The sequence below is a fragment of the Mustela nivalis genome (genome assembly GCF_964662115.1).
Source record: "Mustela nivalis genome assembly, chromosome: 3".
In the NCBI taxonomy this organism is placed as follows: Eukaryota; Metazoa; Chordata; class Mammalia; order Carnivora; family Mustelidae; genus Mustela; species Mustela nivalis.
This window is the reverse complement of record NC_139022.1, coordinates 168,244,919-168,270,784: the sequence shown is the minus strand read 5'-3', so window position 1 is coordinate 168,270,784 and position 25,866 is coordinate 168,244,919. Positions and strand designations below refer to the sequence as shown.

Here is a 25,866-nt window from a genome sequence, read left to right as displayed (position 1 = left end):
GAAGAGACACATTTGTAATTTGCATCAGAAACAAGGGAAACTGACAGGTGTCCCAAGGCCAGACCATGAACTTAATTGTACCACATGGTTTCTCGTGGTCTTTGCTTCTACAGGGAGGGAGATGAGACCAATAACAGGAGTGATAGAAATGGTAAGATTAGAAATGCTAAGGAGTTGAATGACCTAGGCCATTGTTATTTCTTGCAATTTTCTCAGGGATCTAGGAGCCACCTGCTTACATGGAAAATCTGCCCTTCTAAAACCACCGGGTAGATATTTTTCAGAGCACAGAGAATAAAACGTTCAAAATTAAAAGTCAAATTTCAAAAAATATCATCATGGTGAACAAACTTCCTTTACTATACATGCAGTCATATACATTAAATTGTCAATCTGATTTTGTCTTTGGGGTGTCATTCGCAGACAAGATCAAGGCTTATACGCCTCAACTATGTTGAGAGGAAGAGGGAACATTTAGACTCCTTTTTCTCACGTGGAAAGCTCAGATACCATCAGCGGCAACTCTATTGGCTTGCTGTAGTTCTCCCTGACAAATCCTGATGAGTTGTTGAAATTGGTTTAGGTTTGTGCTGGAGTGGTATCATATCGAATATTTCTTGTCAGACTTGTTGGTAGGCATTACCCATGAGCATGTATCTTATTAGATCTAAATCGAATTCTTGTTCAAGGCTAGACTCACAAATGTGATCTTTTTGATTGTGAAATGCCAATGAATGGCCATTCCTGGACTAAAATTCCCCTTTGGCTCATTTGAACGAGGATGATGTGAAAATGATTAACTTAGGAATCAGAGAACTATGGGCGACTGGGAGGCCTGGAGCCAGTCTCCTTAGCTAGATCCCAGTAAAGCCCTCAGAAATATGTGCTGTCATTGCAAAGCTCATTTTCCCAAGCTGGACTCTGATATTTGGCTCAGAACTTTCTTTCTTTCCATGTTTGCTCTGCATAGTATCTGGTGGGTATGAAGTAAGAGCCTGAGTTTTGGGAGCCTGCGTTAGTGTTTCTGGGTGATGACAAATCTTGCTTTAGCCACCCCACTTTTATATATATATATATATATATATTCTGTCTCTCTTATTCTCCACCTCTTTCTCCCTCATCTCTTTTCTTCCTCAAAATACGTGGTAAGTTGGAATGGAATCCTGTGCTTTTCAAAAGGTGTTCTCTATTTTAACATCTAGATGGAAACTGGGTGACAAATTGCCCATTCTTGGACACTTGATCATGAAGCTATGGAAGGAAAACCTTTCCTTCCCAGTCCTCCTGGCCACCAAACCTCCAACGTGCATGTCGAAAGACAACTGACTGTTTAATCGGAAGGGAGAACAATGGAGAGTTGTCTACCCTGCAGGTCTAGCACCAGTATGCATCTTGGTTTTGCTTTCTAAGGAGTGGGGTCTTCCAGTTGCCATTCGAAATGACATTGAGACGTCAGCCTGAGCTGTTGAATTGGTTCATGGCAGGAAACTCTCTTGATTAAAAACACATTCTTAACTCCAGGGACTGCTGTGTTTCATGAAGAGAGCCTCCTGAAGAACTTCAGTAAATAGGCACGATTTACATGTTCTTCTTCGTCATTTCTTTTGTCCATATTTGCAACTGAGAAGAGAATGGCAAAGCAGACCTTTTGTGATTTTCAGGAGATGTCTTAAATTCTCTGTTTCTACCTCCCCAGTCCCTGCCAAGGAAACATAATTTCCTCCTGAACTGAGGTTAGTAGCCTCTAGCTGCCTTCATTTTTTTTTTTTAAGATTTTATTTATTTATTTATTTATTTATTTATTTATTTATTTATTTATTTATTTTAGAGATGGGGGCTGAGGGAGAGAGTTAGAGGGGAAGAGTGGAGGGAGAGGGACAGGTGGACTCCATGCTGAGCGTGGAGCCCGATGTGAGGCTTGAGCCCATGACTCTGACATCATGACCTGAGCCAGAGTCAAGAGCTGGATGCTGAGTGACTGAGCCACCCAGGCACCCCCACAGTGCCTCATTCTGAACTTCTCTGGTCAATTCACTGCCCGGCAGCGAGAATCTGTCATTCTCCCACTGGAGAACCATCCAGTGACTTCCTAATCCATACAGACGGATTCACTAAAGCCTAATTCTTTATTATTGCCTCTAAATACTGCATGTTTTGCCCTTTTACTATATTTCCCCTGTTTCTGGAATACACCTGGGTAATTCCCAGGTCAGGGTCTTTGCAGATCTAAAATCCTTGGCCTGGAATCTATGTGTCTCTTCTTTTTGCGTGGCTAACCTTTTCCCATCCTTTGGATTTCAGCTCAAAGTTCCCAACCAGCAGAGCCTTCCAGGACCCCTCCAGCGAAGTAGCCCCCTGCCAGGCCCCTCTATCCTTTATTCAGTAGTGCTCTGTGCATTTCATCTAGGTCTTTGTCTGTTTTGAAATTCCAGGTTTATTTATTTTTCATTTCCTCATTATGTCCTCTGCCTTCCTGTAGGTGGGAATCTGGTTTGCTTTATTCACGGTTATAAATCTTAGCTTTGGCATGGTACCTGTTTACAGAGGATGCATGACTATGTTTAAAGTGACCTCTAAGTTAGGTACAAATATGTCCCCATTTTACAGATGAGGAAACTGAGGGACAGTGAAGTAAAGTATTTTTTTCAGGGTCCCAGGTCTGTTAAGAGATGAAAAAATTATTTGTTTTGTATTAACTGAGAGAATGAATGAAATTTTATTGGTCTATCATAAGCCTTCTAGAAATAAACAGTTTTAGAGATTAAAAAAGAGAAACGTAGAATAGGTCAGCTAAAAGGAAAGGTCATGAGATAGAATGTTTTCCCAGCTAAGGTGAAGACTCTTCCCATCTCTCTACTCTCCCATCCCCAGCTGTTTAGCATATGTTTTTGTTTTTCAAACTTTTTTTTTTTTTTTTTTTTTGGTTCCTAAAAACTCTCTAAATTCTGGGATCCTTGACAAAGCCTGACTGTTATGCCAGGTTGAAACTCAGCCACCCATATTTGCTCATTTTGCATCAGATTTACTGTCCAGCAGAGGGAAAACTGAGGTCACTGAGTGAACACTAGACTTTGACTTTACAGCATGATGTCTGGTGTAATGTTGAATGAAAAGATTTATTACTCCGTGTTGGTAGATTTCAGGGAGACTGTAGGGTGATTTATTTACTGTCAGAACTAAATGGTCAAGTTTTTAAAGTGAATGCTATTATTCCCCAAATAAGTTATCACTTTAAAAATACTTCAGGCTGATTTTACTACACGTTTTAAAGTATCAGTGTGTAAATTCCTAGCTTTGGTCATCACACAAAACAACTGTGGCACAAGGCAAATGTAATGTTATAATCTTTGTTCAGTAATAGTCTTTTGGGCAATGGGATATGTGTTTGCATGCATGTGTGTGTGCACACACACGTCTATATAAGACATTCTTTCCAGTTGTAAAATGTCTCTCTACCTCTATCAGTCTTCCATTTACATGCAAATCATGGAATAATTATTAAAATATGAATTTTTGAAGGCCAGTGCTGTCAGAACTTGGTTATTCACAGACCTGTACCCCTGGGGATAAAAATGTATGTTTATAAAAAATAAAAAATTAAAAAAAAAAAGAACTTTGCTTTGTTCCAACTTTTAAAGATTTTGGTCCAATCTCTTTTTTTAAAAACTCAATTAACTCACTTTCTGTCTCTTTTGATATCGCTAATCTGTTGCGTTTTGATTCTTCATGTGGAAATCAGTGAAACAGTGCTGATCACAAAAACCCCTTTCCTAACAGAAATTTCAGAAGGTTTCATGTTGGAACGAATGGAAATACTTACAAAATATATTCAGTGAGACAGAAGGATGCCTGATTATCCAAGAGGACTGATAACAAGAAAAACCCCATGTTCTTGACATGAGTACCCCGAAACCTTGGGTACTAGTAAGCAGCCCATTTGCCGCTCCATCCCTGTGTGGACACGGCTCCCCAGTGAGGCGAGCATCATGCCGAGTTACTGTGGTTCAAGAGGCTTGATGAGCTGCATTATTTGTTTTCCTGTTCTTTAAGTTAGAAGTCATGGCTCTGGAGGCTATCCTTCAAGAAACCTTCTGGTCGTAGTGGTGTCAGGTCAACATGAATAGGCCTGAAGAGCTATTCTTGTTTTTTGAACATTCCTGTTGGGTTTTCTGAGCCCGCCTTGAGCTCAGCCAGTGGGTCCTCAATGGCGTCATCATGGGCAAAGATGCCCAATGAGATTCAGGCAGACGCTGTGGATGCCATGTGCACCTGTTTCAGTGGCTTCTCCATCTGGTCTACAGTGAATGAATGTTGCTGTGAAGAATTGGCTAAAACTTGATGCTCCCTGTTTAAAAAGACAATCGAAGTTAGTACTTCAGTCAGCCACCCAAGTCTATGCCATGTTTTTTTTCTTAAAAGAATGAACTTTTTTCCAATGTATCTTAAGATATGTTTGACCTTGAGGGTCAGCAGTGCTGTAAAATATGTTTGAAAGCAGCAAGTGAAAGGGACGAGAGCCCTTGGGTCCTACTTGGGCCTGATCTATTGGGTTAAGAGGAAAAATAAGAGAGCTGGAGAATTTCCCAGGCATGGGGAGGTGAGGAGAGAGGGTGGACGTCTGTGACTGAGCAGGTAGGGCCTGGAGTCTGGTTCCTGGTTGCCTCTGGGTGCAGGCATGATTCAGATGGTGTGGAGGAGTCTTAACCACGTCGTCAGGTGCCTCATGTGACTTTCCTGCCTGCTTCACTCCGACCATCCAGTCACCAATTCTTGGTGTTTCTGCTGGACTCACATCTCTCAAACCTATTCTTTTCTGTCCACCCACCACCGCTACTTCCAGGAACATCTTTCTAACCGATCCCACTCCCTCCAGTTTTACCCTCTCCTGTCCATTTCTCAGACTGTAGCCTGACCTGCCTTCCTGCAACCTGGGGTGCTAGTCTTGTTGCGGCCTCTCAAAGGTGCCAGCTGCCATCTGGACGTAGCCCAGGTTCCATACCAGGATCTGCGAGTTTGCACTTTCCTGACCATCACCCATCTCCTTTTCTTTCTTTTTCCATCTTCCCCAGACCTGCTAAATTATCTGTGGTTTCTGAATGCTCAGTGTTCTCCTTTGCTTCCAGATCACCTTTTTCCTCTTATTCCTCCCAGCCAAGTCTGAGCTAGATAGACCAACACTGAGCTCTGGAGCAACTTGCCTTTATTTTGGCATCTGCAGAGATGATCTTGCTTCTTGGATTAGTCCTTCCCCATGTCATAAATGTCCTGAGAACAGAGAATATTGCTGTTAGGCTCCTACCTCCTAATGCCTGGTCATGAAGGCAGAGACCAAATCAGTATCTGTCATATAGATCAATGAGTCAAGTAGCTGTGTTTGGGGAAATATTTTCTATCAACTTATGGTTGTATTATTATTTTATTCCAGGCCTCTTTCCTTTTTCCATTTATAGTTTGGAGAATTCTGGGTAAAGAAGGCATATTTGTAATTGTGTAAGTCTTGACCACACTGACCACTGCTTGCCCCTTCCTTCCCGTAGTATTTTGAAGACTTGAGTCTGGTTTTCCTGGGGCTCAGCATCTCTGCAGGCCTGAATCATTGGAATACCATTTTGCCCGTAGGTCATTGCAGGTTGTGATGGCTCTAAGTTAAGACTGGAGAATTGTAGGTCATAGGGCAAGGGGCTAATGTGCAAATTTCACCTTCGAAAATGGAAATACGGTTGATCCTTGAAAAACTCAGGTTTGAAGAAGTTCTACTTATATGCAGAGTTTTTAACAGAAGAGATCATAAATGAATTTTTTCTTCCTTACAATTTTCCTAATAACATTTGACCTTCTCTAGCTCACTTTATTGTAAGAATAAAGCATATAATACATGTAACTTGCAAAATATATTTTAATGTACTATTTATATTATCAGTAAGTCTTCCGATCAACATTATTAATAGTTAAGTTTTAGGGGGCATCAAAAGTTATACCTGGGTTTTTGATCACATGGGGGTTGGCATTCCTAAGCCATGCATTGTTCAAGGTTCAAGTGTAATTTCCTTGTTAAAGGCTAGGACAAAGGGGAAGGCTCAGAGTAGCAGAAGGCTTAGGAGTAGACCAAGCTTGACTCAGTAAGTGTCAGCTTCCACTTTCTCTCACTTGGCTGGATCAGGAGCTTAATGACATCAATCCTCTCTGCCACAGATCTTGTGATGTGAGTCTTGAAATTTGTGGTCTCTTATTTAGCCATCCACCTGCCATGGAGGGTGGTCCTCCTGAAGGCCACTGCATGGAAGGCATCTCGGGGACTCATAAATCTTTGGGATCAACCAGTAGTCATGAGTGCCTACTGTATCTGCACTGTGAGGAATTTGGGGCTCAGAAAAATGTAAGTCCCTTACCCAGAAAATTCTAGAACTTAGCCTGGAAACTAGGTATTCTTGCTGTTTGTCTTCTGGTACAATTTGATATTTTCCTCCTCCAAATTTGGTGGTTACCCACTTAATTTATGCTGGCACAGAATAATGAAGAGTTTTGGAATCAGATGGGCCTGGTTTTACCCTAGGATAGACGTGCACTGTGACCCCGGAGAAGCTCAACTTCTGTGCATGAGGTCTAATGCTCTTACCTTGAGAATGGAGATGATAAGGCTTAGTTCATAAGGTTCTCATGAAGATCCAGTTGGATTATTTATATAAAGTTCCCTGACTACTGCCTGGTGCCATATCAGATATTTTTTCCTCCTCTGTTTTGGATGTCTGAAATCCATACAATTGACCCATGTAAGTTTCTCCATTTAAAATGAAAGCTTTGTGGTTATGCTGTGTCCTAGGCCCCTACATGTGTTTGTAAGTACTGCAGTCCCTCCTTATCTGAAGTTTCAGTCGCCCAGTGTTCTAGAAGCAGAGGATCCTCCTTTCTGATGAATTGTCTGAAGGTCCACAGTAGCCTGATTCTCTGTCACAATGCCTACATCATTGAGCTCACATCATCTCATCACAAAGGCGTCTTTTCTCACATGCTCAGACGGGTAAGTACAGCCCAGTAAGATATTTTGAGAGTGAGAGAAAGACCACATTCACGGCATGAATTACGGCGGGTTATTTTGTTAGTTATTATTAATCTCTTATTATGCCCAACTAATAAATCACACTTTATCATAGGGATTTATGTATTGGGGAAAAAACCCAATATGTATAGGGTTTGGTACTATGTGTAGTTTCAAGCATCTGCTGGGGGACTTAGAACACACCCCTATGAATAAAGGGGAACTGCAACCGATTTGGAAACTGATCTACACAAAGAGGAGGATGTCTGTCTACACATCTAGTTCAAACCCTTAGTGTTTAGTTTTTGTTGTTGTTGTTTTCTACACATATTGGAAACTGATACTCTACTCCTAACATTTGCTCAGCTCAAGCTACAGAAAACAAAAAGAAATTTTATTAGTGAGATTATTTTCATTATTTGGGGAAGTTTACAACTGATGCTATGCTTACCTCGCATGTTAGCCTAGAGCTACAATGTTGTTTTTGTTTTAAAATGAAGAAATAAAAAAAGCACTAATGAATGACAGATTCCACGGTATAATATGCGTATTCAAGTGCAAGGGAAGTACCAGCCACATTATGCTGCTGCAAGATTATGACTTGCTTCGATCCTAGGAGGTATTTAAGGATGGGCAATAAAACTCTTCTTATAGAACAATAGTCCCTGCACAGATTTGAAGTTTTAGAGCCTTTAAAATGAAAAACGACAGACTGAAGGCCAGCTAGCTGCATTGGAATACAGCTGCTAAACATTTGCTTACGGTTTTGTTCCCTGGCGTGGCTTTCTCCTCCCTTGCTTCTTCCAGATTCTGTCACTTGCCTCTTCTTTGGAAATGAGGAGACTTTCGTCTTTCTCTGCGTGGTGTGGAATTCTCATTAAGTTTTCTGGTGTGAAGATTTAGATGAGAATTTAAGAAGCTGATTTTCCCAAGAGTTTGGTAAGACGTTAAACAGCCTGAGAGATGGACATAGAATTGTGCAGGTTTCATCATGGTGGTGGTGGTTGTTTATTTGCTTCATTAGTATAACAAATATTTTTCATCCTTTTTATTGGAGGTTTGTGGATCGTCTTACTTTGTGCTGAATGTTATTTTTCCAGGTTCACTGGTAACTCACTGTGAGAAGTGTTCAGCAGAAGGGATTATGCTCTCTTGGGCAACACTCGATGATGTTGACTGACTTCCTCACCACCCTTGAAGTGCAGTCCCAAAGAAGTGTTTATCATTAGGTTGAACCATGTAAAATGGTTGATCCTGACCTTTGTTTTTAACCTCCCAAAATGGCAATTTCTTATAATTTAATGGAATATTAAAAATCCAGTCTACTCACCTCTTCCCTTATGCTGCATTATCTTGTCCAGTGCTTGTGTTATGTTCTATATACATTAGACAGTAAGTATTTATTAGTTAATGAGGTAACGGGCCTGACATCCACCTCTATACCATGGAATGAAAGTAAAATCTCATGAGGCAGACATGGCTGACAAGAGACTTAATGCCTCTCGGTTGTCCAGGCTTTTCATTGTATATGAAGAGAGGACATGTGTTGGGTCAAGGAGGTCAAGAATTTGGCAAGGCATTTGAAAAGCAAACATTTGAAAAGGTTAGACATCTATCTGTTCTGATCTTGGGCGGTCTAGGCCAGTAAACATAACCATGCTTTGAAACAGTGTCTCAATTCCTTACTTGGTGAAGGAGGTAGATTTTGCTGGAAGGATGGGTGGACTCCTTAGCCACTCACCAGATAGTCTAAATTCTTGATGCATGGAATTTAGGGATAAGAACTGGAGCATGAATTGCTATTCCCAGCTCACACTGGGGTTGGAAATGAATGGTGCAGGGTGCCTGTGGGCTTTGCTTTGGATAATAAAGCTGAAGACAGGCTTATGGAGCCAGGAAAACTGATTCTAGAGAAGGGGCAGGTCCACAGTAGAGACTCACAGGTGGCCTGGGACATGTCCCAGATTTCAGGTTTCTAGAATCTTAGACCTTTCCATAATAACCAGTACCCGTGACACACTGTATTCCAGGGACTGCTGATGAAATTGCCAGAACCAGCCCTTCTTTGCATATTAGGAAAGTTCTTGGGTCATGATGGAAATGCCGTGTCTCTCCCTGAATTCTCTGTGTGGGTCTCCTTTGCTAACATTGGTTACTTTGTTATTCTCCTGTGTGGGTCTCTGCACACTGTGATAGAATCTTGTCATTTCCATTGACAAAGTCCATGTGCAGGGGAAAAGAAGTCTACTGTGGTTTTCTCATCTTCCTTTCTCATTTCATTGACCACTGCCATCAGCAGGGAACTTCTTCTCTTGAAGGCTCCATGGCATAGTCCTTTGCTAGCTGCAGTGTGGGAGAGGCTGTGATCCTGGGGCATAAAAGAGGTTAGGAATGCCAAAGCAGTAGAGAAGATGTATATAAACCCAAATTAGCATATTCCCATCACAGCCATAAATGTCAAGCATGATTATTGCGATCTTAAGTGCCAAATGATTATAAATGGTACCAATATTCCAAGTGAGATGGGTCCCTGAGACCCATAGAAGGTAGTCACAGAAGAGCTGACAATGGTTAAGGTCATATTTACATGAGAAAGAGATCTCACTCTAAGCTATTTGGAAAGAGGGAACCAGGTCCAAGGTGGTGAGTTTGGGGAATTACCCAGAGACCAGACTGGCCAGTCCAGCAACAAAAGAACCAGCAGGAAAGAGACCCCTGGTCTGAATTCTTTAATCTGATTCTTAATCCAGGATAATTTTTTTAGATTAAAGTGCAGATCTAGGATCTTAATTTTGAAGTGTCGTACAACAGTATTCATCCACATTGGGAACAGTAGTAATAGGTAATATTTGCCAAGAGCTTACTATGTGCTGACATCAAACTGGGTGCTTTCCATGTGTTATTTCATAGGAAATCCACCACTCTGAGACCCCCATTTTATAAAAAGGACCCTGAGACAGACAGTTCAGTATCTTTCCAAAATCGAAGGGGAGATAAGTGACAAAGAGTTCAAATCCAAGTGCACTGATTCTAGCATTTGGGTGTTTCCCTATGAAGCTATCTAAAAAACCCAAACAAACAAACAAACAAACAAAAAAAAAACAACTCTAAGCAATGATGTCATATGGTGACTGAGGTGTTTAGTACCTGGCGCTCTTCTTTATAAGCATTAGGGAAGTTACAGTCTATGCCTTAGCTTCCTTCTGTGAACAAAAAGGAGAGAACCATGGGTCTTACCTCACACGGTGGAATAAGATTGCAGAATGTGCTCGGGGTTGGGGGGTGCTTGGAGAGTTGGGGAACATCTCAGTCCTAAGCTTCTCACCTGGAAGAGGCATGTAATGGAGGCTCAGAGACACTGTGAGGTCTGCTCGAGTACGATGTTGGGGTTAGAAGGACGTGCTCTCTCTCATCTGCAAGAAGAAGGGCTGTTGCCTCAACAGCATGCCACATTGCGCTATCTGCTCGTGCGGAAGCTGGGTTGAGGTTTGCTTTGGAAATAACTAAGAAAAAACATTTTAAAGTAAGTTCTGGTGTTTTCAGATGGGCCAATCATAGTAGAATTTAATTTTGTGGTATATGACGATCTCTGTGTATGTGTGTGTGTGTGTGTGTGTGTGCACGCAAAGAGAGAATTTGCTCTGTTTTGTTTCTGAATAGACAACAGGGGTACCTGGGTTCTGGGTTGATGAAGCACCTGTCTCTTGCTTTCAGCTCAGGCCATGATGTCAGAGTCATAAGATCGAGTGCCATGTTGGACGCCACATTGGGTGTGGAGCCTGCTTGAGATTCTCTCTCTCTCTCTCTCTCCCACTCCCTCTGCCCTCCCACTCCCCCTCAAAGAAATTTTTTTTTTTTTAAGATTTTTATTTATTTGTTAGAGAGAGAGAGAGATACAGAGCGCAAGCACAGGCAGGCAGAGTGCCAGGCTAGAGGCAGAGGGAGAAGCAGGCTCCCTGCCGAGCAAGGAGCCCAATGTGAGACTCAATCCCAGGACGCTGAGATCTTGACCTGAGCCGAAGGCAGCCGCTTAACCAACTGAACCACCCAGGCGTCCCAAAGAAAATTTTTTAAAAAAAATAATGAATAAATAAATAAATAAATAAATAGACAAGTAATCATTCAGAATTAGTTACTAATTCTTCCCTTCTGTATTTTTAAGTATGTGTTCCCCACATTAAGATGAAGATGAATTTCAACTTTCATATACACATTTTGATATATATTGTTATTTCTGAAGCACCTTGTATATGGTGAATTTATTCAGCGACATACAAGCAGACTCGATCATTATCTATTGTCTCCTGTCCCTTAGCCACAGCCTTCCTTGATTTGGGAGACACCGAGAAACCCGTCTCTAGAGCCAGTAACTTCCCCACGGCTCCCCTAGTATCCTTTCTCATCCAATGGCAGGAGAGGGTGGGCGAGGTGTGAACGAAGCTGGTCGGGCCATCTGTGTGACTTCTCTCTCAGCACAGGAGGAGAAGGAAGAGAGACTGGGCTTCTGCCCTGGATGACAACGAAGTTCCATGAAGAGAGGACAGTGCTTGGGCTGCCTCGTAAATGCCCAGGCTTGCCACCAGCATGTTCTCAGGGGTATCATCTCCGTGACCTCTTTTCCCCTTTCCCTAGAGAATAGGGCCCTTCCTCTTAACATCCAGTGCTCTCCCTAATCCATCCCAGGGCTTTCACCCACTAAGCAGGATCAGAAGGGCAAGGCCTGCATGAACCATAATAAGAAATCTCCTTCCCAGGATGCCTGGTTGGATCAGTCAGTTAAGTATCTGCCTTCAGCTCAGGTCATGATCCCAGGGTCCTGGGATCGAGTCCCTGCTTCTCCTTCTGCCTGCTGCTCCCCCTGCTTGTGCTCACTTTCTCACTCTTGCTTTCTCGCTGGCAAATAAATAAAATCTTAAAAAAAAAAAAAAGATAAGAAAAGAAAAGAAAGAAATCCCCCCCGCCACCCCGCCAGCAGTCTGGGTACAGAATACACGCTAATAAGGCCAGCTCCGAGGATTTTCTACCTTTGCAGTCACACAGAGCCCTGTGTTCCAAAGGTTTCTCTGCTTGCTTTAACGTTCTGCTGTTGCCCTCTTGAAATCCCTAATCACGTTTTAAGAAGGGTCACACATTATCATTTTTGTCTGGCACCCACCAATCATGTAGCCTGTTCTGCCTCTTAACAACCGTGATCAGCTGCTTGACTTGCATATGGTTACTTGTACAGACAAATTCAAGAATACATTGGTTGAGGAAGTGGTAAACTCTGGTATTAATTCAAGAATAAGTGGAATTGCTAGATAAAAGGGCTTCAACCCTGTCAAGGCTTTGATGTGCATGTTGCCAGATACTTTAAAGTACTTGTATCTATTTATTCTTGTCTGGGTACCTTGGGTATTCCAATTAAAACAAACACTTTGCTTGGCTTCTATCCATGAGTGAAACTATGTTTCAAATTCTACCATACCATGTGTGGTTTTTTCTGCAGAGTCACCTGTTTGTTGTCCTTTCCTGACTTGTATGTTAGTCTTTGTGCTTTTTGGGTGATTCCCTAAGCTCTTCAAACAATAAAGACAGTTGCCCCTATGATTTATTTTCCCCTAAAGTATAGTTTGGCTTCAATAATATATGTTACTGTTTGTTTATTTTTGATGTAGAGAAGTTCAAAATTTTTGTGTGGTTGAAGCTCTTGATAATTTTCTTTGCACTTTCTTCTGTTAGCTTTAGGCTGGTAGACTTCCACCTTCCACAAATTTGATAAACATTTACTTATTTTTTTTTAATTTTATATTTTGACGGTTATACTTTATTTTCAAATAGGATGTAGATGAGGATATGGATTTTTAAGAAACAGATACCTAGCTTTCCCAGTCATTAATTCTTCTTTTCTGCACTGATTGTGTGTGTGTGTGTGTGTTACATTTCTGCCTTCACCATATATGTATGAATTTATCTCTGGGCTTCCATTCTGTCCCCTTGATATTTCTGTCCTATCTGTAACATCCTAACCTAACTGGTATACTTTTCTATGGTAGTGATGGGCTAGGGCTGTCACCCAGCATACTCCTTCTTGACCTTCAACTCATTTATTTTCTGATCTGTTCTCATTAGTTTATTTTTCTCCTAACTCTTGTTCGATTTCCACTTGGCAATAAACTACTTTATGTGGTTTTTCTATGAACTTAAAGGGATATAAGTGACATTTCCTTTTAGCAATCAATATCCAGACTCATTGTCTGTCCCATATTAATCTATATGATTTTTTTAAAAAACTTTCTGTACTTGAAGATGGTTTGTATTTTTTTAAAACTTACTAGTTTTGTAATTTAGATAAATCTAAAAGGCAAAGGCCATATTTATGTAAGTATTCCTTAGTTCATCAAACAAATATTTATCGACTATTTCCAAGCACCTGGCAGTGTGGATAGCAGTGATCTCAGCAGACAGAGACCTGCTCTGGGGATCTTTGGGGTGAGATCTGAGCGGAGGGCAGTCAGCTGGCTGGTCAACACACAGTCTCATGGGCCATAGTAGAGTTGGGGCTTAAGCCACAACCTAATAGGAAACTGATAGGGAGTTTTAAACTGGGCTGGTGACATGATCCCATGGTACAAGCATCAGCATCTACATCGGTGACATCTTGAAAAGATGGGGAAGAAGGAGCAGTGAGGGCAGGAGGGAAAACGGGGCCAGAAGATTTAATGCTGTCTCTTTTTGATAAAAGATATATAAACCTTGAGGCAGGCAAGATTATTCTGCCTGTCCCAAATCATGCATCTGAAAACATTTCCCTAGATAGTATCACATTGAGAAAAAAATAACAACACAAATGCTTGAAATTCTTATGTTTCATTTAAATGAGTTAAGTAAATTGTATTCCCACAAAGTCTTTATGACCATACTCATAGCATAAACATACCCCAGAATTCATATTTTGGTTCCACAAAACGTATTCATCAAATACAATTTGCCTTTTAGGATGAGTGTAAGTCTTACAAAAAGGCAAACGAAGTCTTAGAATAGAGGAAGAGATGAATGTATAGCGTGATTTAAACTTGAAATCCCTGCTCCTTATTCTTTGTTCTGACTACATGGGATGGTCAGAATGCCCCATCACTTTCATGGATGAAGCAATGACTTTGTGCTGGAAGAGTTTGGGAGAAGAATTCTAGGAAGGTTATGCTAGCAGCCGCGCATCTGCACATCAGGAAAGAGAATGAAGAAAGGAGCAACAGGTATCTGTTGGGGAGATCTATCCTGGACAAAAGGCAAAGCTATTATATTTTTAAAAGAAAGGCGGGAATAGCTCCTAAGTTGCTATATTCAAGAACTATTCCACTTTCAGGCAAGATTTATTTTGCTTAATGTATCTCATTTTATAAAAGCCAGACCTTTCCCTTCACTGGACCCTGCAAGCCTCAAGTTAGGTTATGACTGCAATTTATATGATAAAAGGGCTGTAAAAGCAAAATTTAGGGAGGGTGATTTTTTTTTTTGTTAATGTATAAAGCTTTGAAAAATACAACGTAGATTATAGGTGGAGGCCAAATTAAGGTTTTTAAAAGAAAGACCTACCAAATCTTCTGTTCATTGCCCAGAGCAAATTAAACTATTTCCCTGGTCTGGAAACCTTATCAGATTTATCATGCGGCTATGTGTACTCCTGCTTATTTTGCTTGGTTGTGCTTATTTAAAAGATTACAATTCATCATTGTTAAAATTACTACTTTATACTTATTCAGCCTGCCATAGATAGAGTCAGTCCCTAAACTAAAAAAGTGCTGCTTTCACAAGGAAAAAAGCATCTTACCTTTAGGGTGATTTTTTTTTCCTCCCTGGTTTGCAAGTTCCAGCTTTAAGCATAAAACTTCTGCAGTTCCAACGTTCACCACTAGGAGCAGCAGACAGACCTCTTTGTCCCTTACAGATCCATGTAACAGCCTTCCAGTACCTGGGCAGGTGTCAGGACTCTTTTAAATGGGTAATTAATATCTTAGTGATGTCCTTACCTGATTTACTTCTGTCTTTTGGTTTGCTGTGTGCATCTTTATGCCCAGGTGGGCTCTCCTTTTCAATACAATCTGGCTGCTAACAACTGCTAAGGTTATATCCAGAGAGGGAGAGAGAGCACCTTGGTCCCTACTGCTGAATGGCTTTGACCCAGTCAGTCACTGTGCAGCAAGGGCTGGTTCATGCTGATGGGCAGAGCTCCGTGTTGGAGCTACTCTCACCCAACCATGAGACAGGTCCACCAAGTCACGGGGATGGAGTGGGTTCAGGGGTGGGGTGACCACGCTGTTCAGTGTACATTTGAGCCTCTCCTTCCTTTGAGTCAGGACTTAGAAGGATTCTGGCTTTCCGTGAGATACTCTGTGGTTGCCATTCATGCTTTATCAGAGATGCCTTCTGGCAAGGAGAAATACCTCCACTCCTATGAGATAGAATTGTCGGTTCCTACCATGGGCCTAAGCAAAACTTCTCCCATGGCATGGGAAGTGGAGGAGGTGCCGGAGGAGGATAATTATTCTCTCAGGGAACCTGGCAGGTGGTATACTTGGGATTTTCTTGTGGGGACTAAGATCACTACACTGGACAGGCAAGGTCAGAGGTAACCCAGTCTATGAGAAGACATAGCAGTGAAATAATACAACCGTGATTTGGAGACATAAATGTAAGCATGTGTATATTTATATGTTTGTATATATGTGTGTATATATATATTTTTTCCTTGTTTACACGCCACACACATACATATTTATATACAATTATATATAATTTCAATTCAGTAGAGGAAGGAGAAAGTGGGCCAACAACTCCATCATTCAATTTTAAACGAATTTTTAGGTCTTTTTGAAGCTCAGGTTGTGGTTGTAAGCAGATTTGCTATGGAGTTGGTTACTTTTTGAATCTGGGGGACGTAGAAAATGTGGCAGTTTCCCTTTCCCCTAGTCAAAGGTGTCAAGGTATTTGCTGAGAAGTCCTGAGTAGCTACGCAGGGCCTCCTGGCTAGTCAGGGACCGAATGTAGATCTGAGCTGGGAACAGTTTCCTTATTTAAGTGCTTTCTCAACAGTATCGGGCACCTATGTCTTCTGTGGTTATTATCTTCTTTACCAAGGCGGAATGTTTGAATCTTTTTTGATTCTCTTATACAGAATTAAAAAAAAAAAAAAGATTTTATTTATTTTTTTGAGAGACAGAGAGAGCACGTGCACATGCACCCATGGGCAGGGGTGGGGGGAAGCAGACTCCCTGCCAAGCAGGAAGCCTAACATGGGGCTCCATCTGAGGACCCTGAGATCATGACCTGATCAAGACAGACACTTAACTGAGTCACCCGGCGCCACCCCCACACAGAACATAATAAGATCCTAAGATTGTTTTATATTAAATAAGTTTAAGTTCTGAAATCTATAGCTTTTTCCCCCTTTCATTATTGTTGATTTACTGCTTCTGTACGAAAGGAGGAGAATCAATGACTTTTAAGAATTTATTATTCAGAATTTCCACTAATTTACATTGATCATCAGTGATAATTAAGATAAATACCTATAAACATGCTTTGTATAAAAATTCTGAAATCAGAGTGGCCATAGGATATAAACATCCGTGACTGATTTTTGATGGGTTGAGCCACAGAAAGCCACAAAGACTCAAAGGATATTGCTTCCTGTCCCTTCCCTAGACTCTCTGTTAAAAGGCAGAGTTGGTGTTTATTCTTTCCCTGCCTTTAAGATCCTGCAGCGAAGTAGCCTCTGCCAACAAGATGGCTTGATCACAGAATTGTGTCTAAGACGGGGCCTGGCCCCTGGCATGTTGAATGAGCGAGCAAGTGAATGAAGGAATCAGAAGAGGCAGGTATGAATTTATTGGCACCAGAGGCTCTTGATGCCAGGAAATTAAGAAATAGCTGTGAAACCGTTTCCAGACCGTGTTGCAACAGCAATGAACTTCAAAAAGAACTCGCATCTTTCCTTGCGCGTCACATTAAACGAGGCACGGTCTTCTCATGGTCTTTGGGCCACAGCAGCCCTTCTGAACGTTGGAGGAAAATCGCTGGTACAAATTACAGGGATGTTGCCATTGGTATAAAAATGTCTTTTGTATGACTTAGAGTACAGTGGAAATTCTTGCGCTGGTGCACGTACACTTTCGCCTGTCCATGGTGTTATCTTCTCGTTACGCGGCTTGGAAAGCCAGCTGTGAGGCACCATCTGTCAGCAGCAACAGCATCTGTCTCCGTGACATCTGTGTTAACTCTTGTGCAATTCCCTGAAGGCCCGTAGGTAGCTGTGAGGCTCCAAGGCAGGCTCTGCCTTGGTGTCTTTAGTGAAATACTGCCCGGCCTTTTCAACCTAAAACTACTTGTGATGGAGTGCTAAGTGCTTGCTTTTTCACAAGCTGGGAGACTCTTAGGACTTGGTGCATTCCTTGAAGCATTCAGTCTTACGTGCTAATCTTTTCTACTCACATGCAGTAAGACTGGCCTAAGGGCTTGTATGATAGACTCGTGGGGGGGGTGTGGATTTCTGCTTTCTGCTTAATTCTGCAGAAAAGGGTGTTGGAATAGCTACTGGGATGGAAAATGACCTCCTAGCCCTGCCCCCAACTCTTTCATATCCTTCCTGGAGCATCAGAATGTACCTTAGTTGGAAATAGAGTCATTGCAGATGTCCTTGGTTAACATGAGGGCACACTGGAGTAGAGTGGGTCCTTAATCCTTTGAGCTGGTGTCTTTATGAGAAAGGAACGCAGAGACACGTGGAGTGAAGATGGCCACATGATGATCGAGGCAGAGGCGGGAGTTCTGTTGCCACAAACTGAGGAATGCCATGGGCTGCGGGCAACCACCAGAAGCTAGGAGAGAGGCATGGGAGAGATTCTCCCTCTCAGAGAATTGATTGAACCCTTGGATTTCGGACCTTTAACTTCCAAGACTGTGAGACCGTACATTTCTATTTTAAGCCATCTAGTTAGTGGTCATTTGTGAAGGCATGCCTAGAGAGCTAGCGCAGAGTACTGTATACTGTGTCGTCACTGGGAATCTGTATGAATTTTGCATGCTCAACACGAAGCCATTATGTAAAAACTCCCTTGGGTTAACATGGATTTGAGTGGTGTCTGTAAGGAAAGGGTGATGCTTATTAGGAAACATTCCAGGGCCAGGTTTTTCTGTCAAAAATAAATTTCCAGGGGTGCCTGGGTGGCTTAGTCGGTTAAGTGTCCGACTGTTGATCTCAGCTCCGGTTTTGAGCTCAGGGTTTTGAGTTCAAGCCCTGCTTTGGAGTCCATGTTGGGTGGGGGCCTACCTGAAAAGAAAAAGGAAAAGGAAAAGGAAGAAAAAGGGGAGGGGAGGAGAAGAGGAATGGGGAAAGGAAAGGAAGAAAGGGACGAGACGGGAAGGGCGATGAGAATTTCCAGGTTATTCACTCAGTCAGGACCTCATGTGCCAACTCATGTAGCACATATGGACTGAGTGTCTACAATATGCCAAGCACAGTGCTTCCTTTGGGGGTCACAGCAGTGAACCAGCCGGGTACAGAGGCCTATCCTCATGGAGCTGAGCATCCAGTGGAGAAGACAGACAGGGTTGATTTCAATCAATCTACATATCTTTAATGTCATTATATGTAAAAAAAAAAAAAAAAAAAAGGCAGTCCCATTAAACAGCAATGAAACTTTGTGAATCGGATAGTATTTGGCGATGCCACTCACTGATCTGATTTAGAAACAGAATCATACTGCATTTCTGTTCGATTCTATTCATGTGTCTGTGGTCTATCTCCCCAACCCAATATGCCCTGTCTTGCTTTTTCTAAAGCTAATCATATCATTTGCGTGCAGTCGGTTTCACATGTAGTTGTTGAATTAAACTGAGTGATTGGTTGGAGATATTGATTGGGAAGATGATTAATAAGAGCTAGCATTTATTAATATCTTTTATATATTTATGCAATTTGGGGGGAATTTTTATATGTAAGCAGTTGCCTTACATCATTTCCTTCTCTCGGCTGCTCTGCGAATGTCCACTCAGAAGTGCCCAATTTTCAGATGTAGTAACTGCTACTCAAAAATAAGGCGAGGCCTGAGGCTCTCCCATGGGTGGAGCCAAGATTCAGGTGTGAGTGGCCCAAGGGCAGGCTCCACGCCTCCAGCACCATACACCATGCTGTGGGCCCATTTGTGGCCATCTGCTACCTTCCGTGGATTTGTCAAAGTCATGCCCCTTTCTTTTTCTTTTTCTTTATCACAGCATCCAGGAGGCGTGCAGAAGAGATGGGTTTTAACTGAGATTTTTGTCTCAGTATGCTTTCTTCCCCCAAGAAGTTTTGCTGATCAACTTAAATTATTTCTATTTGATTCTTCTCTGTTTACCCTCTGGCTTTGACGCTAACAGTACTTAAATGATTAGCTATCCTTCGGGTTCATGTGGGGTTAAGCCCTGGGCTTGCATTTCACACATCATGGTTTTGCTTCTGTGATTTGGGAGTGGGACAGCCCTCTCCTCCCCTCACCCCCCACATACTGTCTTACAGGAGGCAAAAGCTCTTGTCTTTCTTAGAGAGAACATGCACAACCCCCATGTGGGGAGAAGGAGGAAGCCCCCAAGTGTGCAGTCAGAGCCTTGCAACTTTCCAAGTGCAGACCAAGAGCCTTGCAACTTTCCAAGTGCAGACCTGGGGCCAGCAGGTGTGTGTCTGGATCCCAAAGGCCGGTTTCTGCTCAGCTAGCATCCGTGCCCTGTGCTGGTTTTCTGTTCTAGATTCGCCGCTACCAGCAGCAGCGGCCATCCAGCCCTGTCTGGAGGTAACAACACTCCCACCATCCTTGCTCGACATTCCGTCCTGGGGGCCGTGGCCGGGCTGCCATTGGTTCTCGAGAAGCTGCTGACTCAGCGGTGGGCTTGTCCCGTTTTTCTCTCCTGGAAGAACTCTGTGTACTCTGTTCTCCTGCTGCAGCCACAGCACTCGGGATCTGATTTCGGCTGGAAACAACATGCACTAGAAATCTGAAAGTTAAAAACCACAAGCAGTCAAAGCCAGCGTCCTGTCATTGCAGCCTTACCCACAACAGCCAAAAGAAGAGTCAACAACAGTCAAAAGTTCCTCAATAGAGAAATGAAGAAACAGAACATGGTGTATAGACACGACGAAGTATTATTCAACTATAAAGAAAGGAATGAGGTACTGATCTGAAGGGACCTTGAAAAAGTGAAATAAGCATCTGTATGGCTCAGCTGGTTAAGCATCTACCTTCAGCTCAGGTCATGATCTCCAGGTCCTGGGATCGAGCCCTGAATCCCGCTCTCTGCTCAGCGGGGAGCCTGCTGCTTCCTCTCCCTCTGTCCCTCCCCACTGCTTGTTCTCTCTCTCTCTCAAATAAGTAAATAAAATCCTAAAGAAAGAGAAAAAGTTAAATAAGCCAGACACAAAAAGACAACTATTGTCTTATTCCACTTAGGGGCTGTATCTAGACTAAGCGAATTCACAGGGACAGAAAGCAGACCAGAAGTTACCAGTGGCTGGAGGAGAAAGGGATGGCGAGTTATTGCTTAACAGACACAGGATTTCTGTGTCAGGTAATGAAAAATTTTGGAAATAGGCGTGATGGTTGCACAACATTGTGAATGTAAATAATCCCACTCCATTGTGCACTGAAAACCAGTCAAATGTTATGGCAAATTTATGTTATACGCATTTTAAATATAATTAAAAAGCACTACCACTCTGAATTGGGTCTTGGGTTTGGGTGGGGATTGTATCTCTCAGCAATAAGGCAAATGCTGAAACATGTCGTTGGCTTTTCTTAGGCTGAATATGAACCTGTAAGAATGGCAGCTGCTTAGCGGAAGGGACCAGCGCACGGTCGCCTGGGCACGAAGCAGGTGCTCACTTAGCTATCCTATTTTCCAGCATTGCCCCGGACTTCCAGTGCATTACAGATGTGTGTATCCTGCTCAGTGGCCCTGAGATCACTTGCTAAGCACTTTGAGAAACTGGCAGAAGGACACCACCACTTAGGGCATTAAATGGCTTGAAATAAAAAGAGCATCAGGGCTGAGGGTTCCCCTTCTGTTTTCTTTCCTTTTTTCCTCTCAACCTTTTCATCTCCCGTTCAGTCTTCTCTAGGGGAGACGCAGACACAAAAGGCACCATCTACTGATTTTTGCTCACAATAAAAGAAAGCAGAGTGTTTAGGATTTGATCCCTCATTTCCCTCTCCTTCAGGGTCTCAGACTCTGGAGAATTCCTTTGCTAAATCCCCCTCTCCCCTTTAGCCTGAAAGAGCTAATAGGCTTTCACAGTATCAGTTTCTTTTCAAAACCCAGTGTGCACCTGGTTTGGGGATTAAGCCAGATCATGCTTTGAGATAACTAATATTATTCTTTATGTAGAGACACTTGAACTATGGATCAAAGAAGGTAAGAAATTATCTCAAGATAACAATCAGGAAGATAACAGTGAACTCAACACACAAATATGACCCACCACTCCCGTGATCTAATTCTAAGATATTGAAAAAAATTCTCTTTCATTTGATTAAACCAGGCTGTCATGGTGTGCCAACAGCGGCTTGAAAACAAGGTACGGCAAGGAACCGGAAATGTGATGGGCTGAGGCCCCCACGCCGGCCCACGTGCTTGTTTGTGGATTTCATATCAGAAGTCTGTGGCTGAAACCCACAGGAATGAATTCAATGCATATAATCTGGAAGTTATATAAGGGATCAATTTTGCAAGTAATTTCTTGGACTCTTAAGAATGTTGAAGATCGTAGGACCCATTGGTTCATTTTCTTGTCATGTATTGATCAGTCTTTCTATTTCACCCTTTACCTTCCTCACATTATCAATAAATCACAATGGAATGTCTGGCTGTCTTGTTTTAAATACCTGCATTTACAAAATCAGCCTGGGCACTGGGAAGGAGAAGAGAGAAGAAACTTAGTTTTTCAGGTTTAAAATGAAGAGAGAAGGGGTGACTGGGTGGCTCAGTGGGTTAAAGCCTCTGCCTTCGGCTCAGGTCATGATCCCAGAGCCCTGGGATAGAGCCCTGCATCGGGCTCTCTGCTCAGCTGGGAGCCTGCTTCCTCCTCTCTCTCTGCCTGCCTCTCTGCCTACTTGTGATCTCTCTCTGTCAAATAAATAAATCTTAAAAAAAATAAAATGAAGAGACAAGGGGCGACTGGATGGCTCAGTTGGTTAAACTCTTGGCTATGGCTTGGGCATGACTGCCTGGCCGCGAGATGGAGCCACACGTGACGCGCCACGTTGGCTCATGGTTCGTGGTGACTTTGTAGAACACAACTACCATGAGTAACGAGAGTGGATGGTATTTCTCTATTACCTTGCTTTCCTTAATTAGCTAATCTGTTAAATACTCAGTGTTGTGCTATCAAAAGCGCATGTTCTCAAAGGGACAGAAATTGGTTCTTAAATGGGGGGGGGGTGAGAACTCCTTTTTATGTAAAACCCAGAGATTTACACAGAGCTTGTAATAGTTATACAGTATATTGACTAAATTATAATTTCTCTTGGATGATAATTACGAAAAAAGTCCAGAAATTTTCCTTGGTGGGGGGAAGGCAGTAATGAAAAAGTGATTGCAGAGCATAGCCGCAGGGCACATGGACTATTCACCACAGTTAAAGTATTTACTAGACTACATGGCACAGCATACACAACTGTTATTATAAATATCATTGATTTTATATATATATATATATATATATATATATATATATATATATTTATTTATTTTATCTTCTTCCCTTTCTTCGTGGACCAGCATTTCTTTAATTGGAGTTTGTGGTCCCCTGAGGGGGTCTGCATTCTGTTTTCAGACCTGTCTGAGTATTTCCTCTGGAATTTGTTTTACTTGGTGCTTTCGTTTTGATGACAATCATAAAAACAATAAATCATTGTATACGGGTTCCCCTTTCTTTGTGAGTCCTGCCACAAGATTTCATTGTCCACGTTTACATCTGCCTTTTAAGGCAAGAATTCTACTTTGTTGCTTATGGGCCAAGAAGGAATAAAAGAGGAGCAGACTTAAAGATCGTGAGTGAAACAGTCAGACTGAGGGAAGGCCCAGTGGTGTGTCATTGTGTTCAGGGAGGAAGGAGTCCTGAGATTGAATGCAGGAAAATGGTGGGCAGGCCAAGCCCTCACTGTGGAGGGGTGGGTAGTATGGGTATGTCCAAACCAAGAGAATATTGGCTTTAACAGCAAGTTCTATATTTACATTTTGTAAGGCAATTTAATCTCTCTGCAAAATAACATCATCTGCCACATTAAATTAACGCTGTTAATTTGAATTTTATGGACTTTCTTGTTTTTGTGTTTAATTCGTTACTTTGTTTTGGTCTTATTGTTGAATCAGAGTTAAAGCATATGGAGTTTATTTTTAGATTTCCATTTGTGCATCACTAAATAACGGTATACTAAAAATAATTTAAGTCTCCATTAGTGCTGAACAGCAGTGCTTTTTGCCATATTAAAGGGAGTATTGGCATTACTTGGGTTTGAGGAGGACCATGATGGACTCAGAGAATCATAGACTATTTGAGCCACTGGGAATCGCTCAGTCCAACCTTCTCTCCTGCCACCTGTGGAGACTGAGCCTCCTGGAGAAGAAGGGAGTGTCCAAGGTCAAAAACAAGGGAGCAGCAGGCTGAGGTCAGAGACCACACTGACATACTTCTAACTACACACCTGGTCTAATATGTCCACCCTGTCCGAAGGTGAACCATGGCAGGTGAATGGCCACAGAATGGGCTAGCACAGACCAATGAAGAGAGTTGCTGCGTCGTCTTGGCTAACTCTCAGGGGGGAGGATGTGTAATGGGAAGGGACAGCAGGAATAACAGGCTTGTCTCAGAGCCAGAAGTCACTGTGAGCCATGGACAGTGGTAAAGGGAAACAGTGCCCTTTGAGGTTCCTGCTCAGGTGGTATCACCCATGACCTTGGTGTGTTCGTTACTCCCAACATTGCCAAACAAATCCCAGAAGCTCTTCAAGCGAAGCTCATCTGTGCTTTTCAGCTCTGTATTTTGAGGGAGGCTCACTCCCCCAAACCGGGGTGTGTGCCACTATGCAGGGAACACTACTGGGAATGTGTTTCTAAGCCACATGTAAGAGTCCCGATCATACCGTGGGAAGCAAAAAGAACTCATTTGTGATAGAATTGGGAGGTCATTATATTAGTTTTCTCTTGTCGCATGACAAGGACCACAAACTTAACAATAGCTTACTGCAAGATACATTTATTTTTTATTTTTTTAAAAAGATTTTATATATTTATTTATTTGATAGAGATCACAAGTAGGCAGAGAGGCAGGCAGAGAGAGAGTGGGGAGCAGGCTCCCTGCCGAGCAGAGAGCCCGATGCGGGGCTCGACGCAGGACCGTGGGATCATGACCTGAGCTGAAGGCAGAGGCTTTAACTCACTGAGCCACCAGGGGCCCCAACTAGATACATTTATTATCTCACAGTTTTGGGGTCAGAATTCTGGGCCTGGATCAGCTGGGAGTTTTTTTCTGGTCTCACAGAGTTGTTGTGCTCAAGACACTGGCCAGGGCCGTGCTCTCCTCTGAGACTTGGGTGAGCCCTCTTCCATGCTCACCGGGCTGTTGGCCGCATTCATTTCCTCACAGCAGCAGAACTCAAAGTGTCTTGCTTCTTTTGATCCAGTCACCAGGGTCTCTTCTCTAGACTCTTGGAGAGAGCTCACCTAATTAGGCCAGGCCCACCCAGGGTAACCTCCCTTTTGATGAAAGTCAACTCATTGGGAAATTAATTGCTTCTGCAAAACCCCTTCACCCTTGCCATATTCTGTTGCTTAGAGGCAAGTTACAGGTTCTGCCTACTCTTGAGGGAAGAGATTATCAGACATGGGCATCAGTTAGACTACTGAAGTGGCTAAAAAAAAAAAATACCACAGACTAGTGGCATATGACAACAGAAATCTAATTCTTACGCTTCTGGAGGCTGAAAATTCCAAGAGCAAGGTGTGTGGGGAGAGCCTGCTTCTTGGCCTACGGATGGCTGTCTTTTTCGTATGTGTTTACATGATGGAAGGGACCAGGGAGCTCTCAGGGGCCTCTTCTGTTCGGGCACTAATCCCATTCGTGAAGTCTCCATCCTTATGCTTTAACCCCCTCCCAGAGGTTCCACCTCCTAAAACCATCCCCCTGGTGGTTAGGTTTTAAGATGAATTGAGGGGTTGGGGTGGGGGACGTTGAATCTGTGGCAGGTACCAGGGGAGCGATCTTACACCTCTGCTCACGGCAGTCACTGACCCTTCCCTCACTCGGTAGTGAGTATGGTTCATATTTACCATCTTCTGTATGACACTTTGAGAATATTTAGTGACGTTCATGTCTCTCTTCATATTAAATGGAGGAAGAGTAGAAACTCGGCTGTCAGCTGAAGTGCGATTATTTATACTAGGGATTTTCAGCCTCGGCATGATTGATGTTTTGTGCTGGAGAATTCTTTCTTGTGGGAGTTGTTCTGTGTGTTGTAGGATGTTTGGCAGAATCGCTGACCTCTCCCTACTAGGTGCCAGTAGCATTCCTTCCCCAGTTGTGACAACTGAAAATGGCACCAGACTTTGCCAAATGTCCCCTTGAGGGAAGAACATCCTGCTTGATAACTACTGCATTAGATATGTAAGCATTTTTTGTTTGTTTGTTTGTTTGTTTAAAGGAGAACCTATTAAAACAGGGAATTTGGTTTTTAAGGTGATACAACTGTTTGGAGCCAGCAGGTTCTTACTATTTGGATAATGCCTCATTCTTAGATGTGCTTTTGTCCTCGACTGGGAAATGG

The 25,866-nt window shown here is 42.6% G+C and overlaps 1 protein-coding gene across 1 annotated transcript in view; it reads left to right on the top strand.

Annotated features, from left to right (window-relative positions):
* The window catches only part of FBXL7 (F-box and leucine rich repeat protein 7), a 363,919-nt gene that overhangs the window by 64,384 nt on the left and 273,669 nt on the right, over positions 1–25,866 (top strand). The gene's annotated exons all lie outside the window — the stretch shown is intronic.